This window comes from Camelus bactrianus, chromosome 3 (genome assembly GCF_048773025.1).
Source record: "Camelus bactrianus isolate YW-2024 breed Bactrian camel chromosome 3, ASM4877302v1, whole genome shotgun sequence".
In the NCBI taxonomy this organism is placed as follows: domain Eukaryota; kingdom Metazoa; phylum Chordata; class Mammalia; order Artiodactyla; family Camelidae; genus Camelus; species Camelus bactrianus.
In genome coordinates this window covers 54,339,611-54,345,156 of record NC_133541.1, presented here as the reverse complement: position 1 = coordinate 54,345,156, position 5,546 = coordinate 54,339,611, and positions in this window count along the sequence as shown.

Below are 5,546 nucleotides of genomic sequence, written 5' to 3'. Positions count from 1 at the left end.
GATTCAAACCCAAGCAATTCCAGGAAGAAGCCTTTGAGAGGTCTGGTGATTCCAGGCCTGAAGCCTCCCACCACATTCCTCTGCACCGGAGCCTCTCTGCTTCATGCCTCGATGGTCCTTGACAAGTCGGCCACCTCCAGTCTTACACTCTTTCCGTGGTCCCAACCCTGGGCTCTAGAGAGAGGTGAGCAGGCTCATGCTTTACCTGTGAGGAGCTGGGAAGCTGAGGGGGTGTCCACTGGCTCCTCTCCTGATCGCACCATCACACTTTTGGCTTCAGTGCTCATTCTCTTACTGGTACTTGGGGTAGATGGGCAAAACCAATGCTTACCAGCCATGCCACCAGGGACCGAGATGTCAGGCTTCTCTTTCTCCCAGACACCCACCAACTTGCAGTGGTTCTGTTGAGTTCCCCTCCCTCAGCTTTGGAGAGGAGGCTGAGCTTTCAGGGAGCATGTAGTAGAGAAGAGAATGGGGAGGTGAAGATGCTGGTGGGAAAGTAGTGAAAGTGATGAACCACGAGACGCAGGTTGTAGAACACTGAGTGCTTCAACCCTTGGCTGCATGTTGGATCAGTTGGGGAATTTCTCAAAATAATAATGGTTGAGTCCCTCCTCCAGAGCATCTGATGTCATTGATTAAGGCAGCTTAGTCATCCTGAACCACAAAAACTCCCCAGGTGATTCTCATATTTAGCCGAGGTTGCAAAACACCAGCTGTATGTAAGGAAAAGAAGTGAAGTTAGCTGGATTCCGATAGATTGAAATGAAAATGAAAGTTCATGGTACTGGAGATGTAGTTGGATGTCGTTGGATTGACAGAGACAGATTCAGGAGGGAGGCTGCAGGAAGTCAGGTAAAGGTAAAAAGGGGTTTCAGGCATGGCTTAGAGTGGTTGTGCTGAAGTGAAGGGTGAGGGAGGTGAGGTGGCTGGTAAGATGGGGCTGTGGGCTGGGTCACCCTCATGGATGGTTGTTATTTTCTGGGATACTGACTAGAGGCTGAAGTTGCAGAAAAAGACCTGTAAGTGTGAAGGAAAAGCCCAGCTGGGCTAACGAGCTAAGTCACAAATCTAAGTATGATAAGTGTTGGTTTACTGATCTAAGTTCTGCTGGGCTAACTCATAAATCTGAAGTTTAGTGTCAGTTTACTGGGCTAACAAGCTAACTCATAAATCCAAGCTCAACAAGTGTCAGTAACGTGATCTGTTCCAAATTGATAAGCTCCAGTGTACTGATTCCTTGCTTTTTGTTGTTTGAACCTTATTGGCTAATAGCCCCATACTTGTAATTAACCCTATAAAACCTCATGTGCACATCTTGGAGGTGCTCAGAGCTTCGGAGCAGAAGCCCCTCTGAGCCCGCTGGCATAATAAATCTGAGTACTCCAACCCTCCGAGTGGTGCTTGTTTCTTGGCTGGCCTGTCATTTCCGTAACATAAGGAGGTGTTCAAGCCCTTGCTGACCACGGTGGAGGGACCTGGGATTGACACAACAAGGATGGGAAGAGGGTGGATGTTTGGATGATGTGAACCTCAAGAGAAGATGCTTTTCAGGGGTTGGGAGAGTGACGGTTGGAAGTTGCAATGGGGAGCTTAAAAGAGCTGTAATTACCCCCTTCCCCTGCAGGGAGTCGTGGAGAAGGCAGGTGCACAGGAAAACTCTGTTTTCCACCTGTGAGTCTTTCTTTCCTGTGTGTCTCCTTTACTCCTCACACAAAACGCTTCACTTCTGGTCACCAAATGTGTGGAAGCATTTCTCCACACCAGGGAATTCTCTGTGGCACCAGCCGGAGGTCCTACAATTTAATTCAGTCCTGACTCTATCCACCTGGAGATTGAGTCCCATCCCCCAGGGGGAGCGTTCAGTCCTACAAGACTGACTGCACCCCCGCCTTCAGATGCCAGTCGTGAGTCCCGGTTTTCACCCTTGCTTCTGATGGATCAGCTACCAATCAGAGGTTCCCATGACCCCCTCCTCAGGTTTGATTAATTTGCTAGTGCAGCTCACAGAAACCTGTTTACCGGTTTATTAGAGGCTATGGTAAAGGATACAGATGAATAGCCAGATGAAGAGATACAAAGGGTGAGGTCTGGAAGGTCCTGAGCATAGGCGCTTCTTTCCCCCAGAGTTGGGGTGAGTCACCCTCCCAGTGTGGAAATACTCACCAGCTTGAAAGCTCTCTGACCCCCCTTCTATTGGGATTTTATGGAGGCTTCCTCACGTAGGCATGATTAGTTACTAACTCCACATAGAGCCCTCTCCTCTCTCTGGAGAATGTGGGGGTGGGGCTGAAAATTCCAAGCTTCTAATCATGGCTTGGTCTTTCTGGTGGCCAGTCCCTATCCAGGAACCCATCCAGAGTTGCCTCAATAGAATCAAGGATGTTCCTCATGCTCTTTTCACTTAGGAAATGATGGGGTTTTGGGAGCTCTGTGCCAGGAGCTGGGGGCAGAGACCAATATGTATTTTCCAGTATCTCCCTGTAGGGAAATGAGCCGTTTACACTAGACAAAGCTGTAGCACAAGTGAGGTCTTGGAAAAGAGCCCAATTCTTCAATATGGTTGAGGTTTGGTCTCCAGATGGTTGGATATTTCTTGTAAAATTTTTTAGAATCGACTGATGAGATTGTGTAGTATCCATGACTCAGCCTGTGTGATGCTGGGCCAGAGACTGGCTGCATTCTGGCTCATTTTGTTCTGGTCCTGAATATCTTTGTGTGGAGCTTGCTGTCTCTAGTTTACTCCAGGTCCCCTTTGGGCTTAAAATGGAGCTGCTTCGTACATTTATTTTGCCTACTCAGCCCCAAGACTTTTGTTTCCTTAATTTTTTAAAATTATGAAATATTCCAGAAAAAAAAGGTAAAGAGAGTGGTATAATGAATCCCCATATACCATTAGCCAGATGTGAGGGTTTTTGATGTTGGGAACCCTTGGGGAGATAAAAAAAGCAGCACAACCCACTTCTCTTAGCTTTTCCCTGGGTGCTACTCCACTCCCACCCCACCCTGACCTACTAGTTATTCTCTGTGTCTCTGTTGAAGCATCAGCTTTTTATACACTTTTCCACATGATCACTCAAGACATACTTGTTGAGCTCCTTATGTGTACTAGGCCCCTTTGAAGGCACTGAAGCTAGAGCAGAGAGTGAAACAAATAAGGTCCCTGTCCTCAAAGGACTTACAGCATGGGATGGAGGAGACAGACAGGACACGTTCAATCAAACAACAGGTTATGTGAAGTGTTATGAAGGACAAAGGCAAGGCCATTTGAGCTGTCTAGTCAAGATGCAGGGATGGGGTGACTGGGGTGGGTGGAGCACATTAGAGATTCAGGAGGGCCTCCCTGAGGGGGTGGCATTTGATCCAAGATGTCAGTGACAAGAAGGTGTCATCATGTGAAAATCTGGAAGGGTACCACACTCAAGGCAGGGAGAACAGCTAGTGCAAAGGCCCTGAGGTAGGAACGAGCGTAGGGGCTTTTTGAAGGACAGAAAGGTGAACAGAACGGAGATGTTTCTCAGGCCTTCCTTTGGGCACCTTAGCCCCCACTAATGCTGGGTTAAGTGGCTTTTCTCTGTGCCTCACAACACCAACTGTGGCATGTAGTATAACACTTAATTCCTTTAGTGAGAACTTGTCTGTCTCCCTTATTGGTCCAGGGACTGAAGAAAGGCAGGGTGGTATCATTCTCACCTTCATATCTCCTAGCCCTTAGCCCAGTGTCTGGCTCACAGACAGAGCTCAATAAATATTCAAAGCAGCATAAATGTGTACATGAAGGGAAAGAGAAGATGCAGATCTGGGCATCTGGGTTCTAGACTCAAATTTGGAAGTAACAGCAACTCACAAAAAAGTTCAGCTCCTAAAATTTTCTCTACGTGTCTGAGAGAAGGAAATGAAGTATTTTTGCAGCTATTCAAGTATTTCTTTTTTTCTAGCAGGGGTCTCCCAATTGTGTATGTGTTCTTTTATATTCATCAAATATTTACTGAGCTCTTACTACACCCAAGGCATTATTTTAGGCACACAGATATGAAAGGGAACAAAGCCAAGTCTCTGCCCTCAAGAAGCTTATGTTCTAGTTTGTGGGGGAGAAGATGAAAAATCAAAATAAAGATTTTTGTTTGACAAAAAATGTATAGCAAGTGGTGACAATTGCTATTGAGTAAAGGAAGCAGAGGAAAGGGGCTAGAGAGTGTAGGGGAGGGTGCATTGCTATTGTACATGGGGTGCTGAGGGAAAATGAGTGATTTTTTTGATCCTCTGAGAATTGGATGCCAACGAGGATGTGGAAGTGCAAGATTTGGGGCCAGGGGAGGGTGGAAATGTGTGTGGAAGATGAAGGAAGAGGGAGCAGGAATGACAGGCAGAACCTTCAGATGGCCACACAGGTCTGACACCTGTGAAAAGGGAGGAGGAGATAGGATTGGGCAGAGGTGGAAACTGAATTGTGATGAAGATGCAAGCATGCCTTGGTCCACCTGGGGGTGAGTTCTGGAGACAATATTGTCCCTTGTGGTCTTTTATCCAGAGTTGTCCTTGTCAGACCAACATACCAGGCTTTTATACCCTTGCACCAAGTGCAGGCTGACCTAGAAAAGTTGTGACTCCAAACAAAGAGGTCCTCTGCAGCTTTGACCTTGAAGATGCTGGGCGCTGTGGTTATTTAACCCACAGTTGGGCCGCCCATCCTCCCAGGAAAGGGCATCTGAGAGGCAAAGGCAGTGTCTGTGACTGGAAGCAATTGGAAAGTTTTGAATTGAGGAGGGATGTGACCCACTTAGTTTTTAAAAGAATCATTTAGGGTACCCTATGGAGAATAGGTCTAAGGGAGCCTACAGAGGAAGCAGAGAGGTAAAGAAACTTACTCTGTGGTCATCTAACTTAGTCCGTGATAATCTAAGTGAGGGATGATGGTGGTTTGGCCCAGGGAGGTAATGGTAGCAAGGAAGTGAAAAGTGGATGTGTTTTGAAGGTAGATCCAACAGGCTTTGTTGATGGACTGAAAGTGGGTGTGAGAGAAAGAGGAGAGTCGAGGATGACTCGATGATTTGAGCTTGAGCAAAATCTTAAGAATATGGAGCCACTGTGGGAGGGGCATGTTTGGGGGGTCAAGGGAAGATCAAGACCTTGTCTTCAGACAAGGGCTGTTCCTGGGACATGGAGGGCGCTGGGGGATCTTTTTAAGGGATACCTGTCTATATAAGCAATTTTATTTAAAAAACGTTTTTGATTAAAAACGTATTTAAAAATTCTTGGACCCAGGGGGAGTGTAGCCATCTGCCATGTGACTTAGAATCATGCACTGAGAAGTGGTAATTCTGCATTTGCTCCTCGTCTAATTAGTGCACGTGAAGGTAACCATCTCCCCATCCCGAGGGCTAGGAACCGTCTCTTTATTGGAAAATGTACAACTTTCATGTCTTCCACTGGGAGAAAAAGATAACAATGCTGTTCTTACTGTCAATGCCATGGTTTTTTGGAAACTGTAGGGGAACAATGAGATCTTATTTCTGTGGCTCCCTAATACCGCTTATTTCATGCTG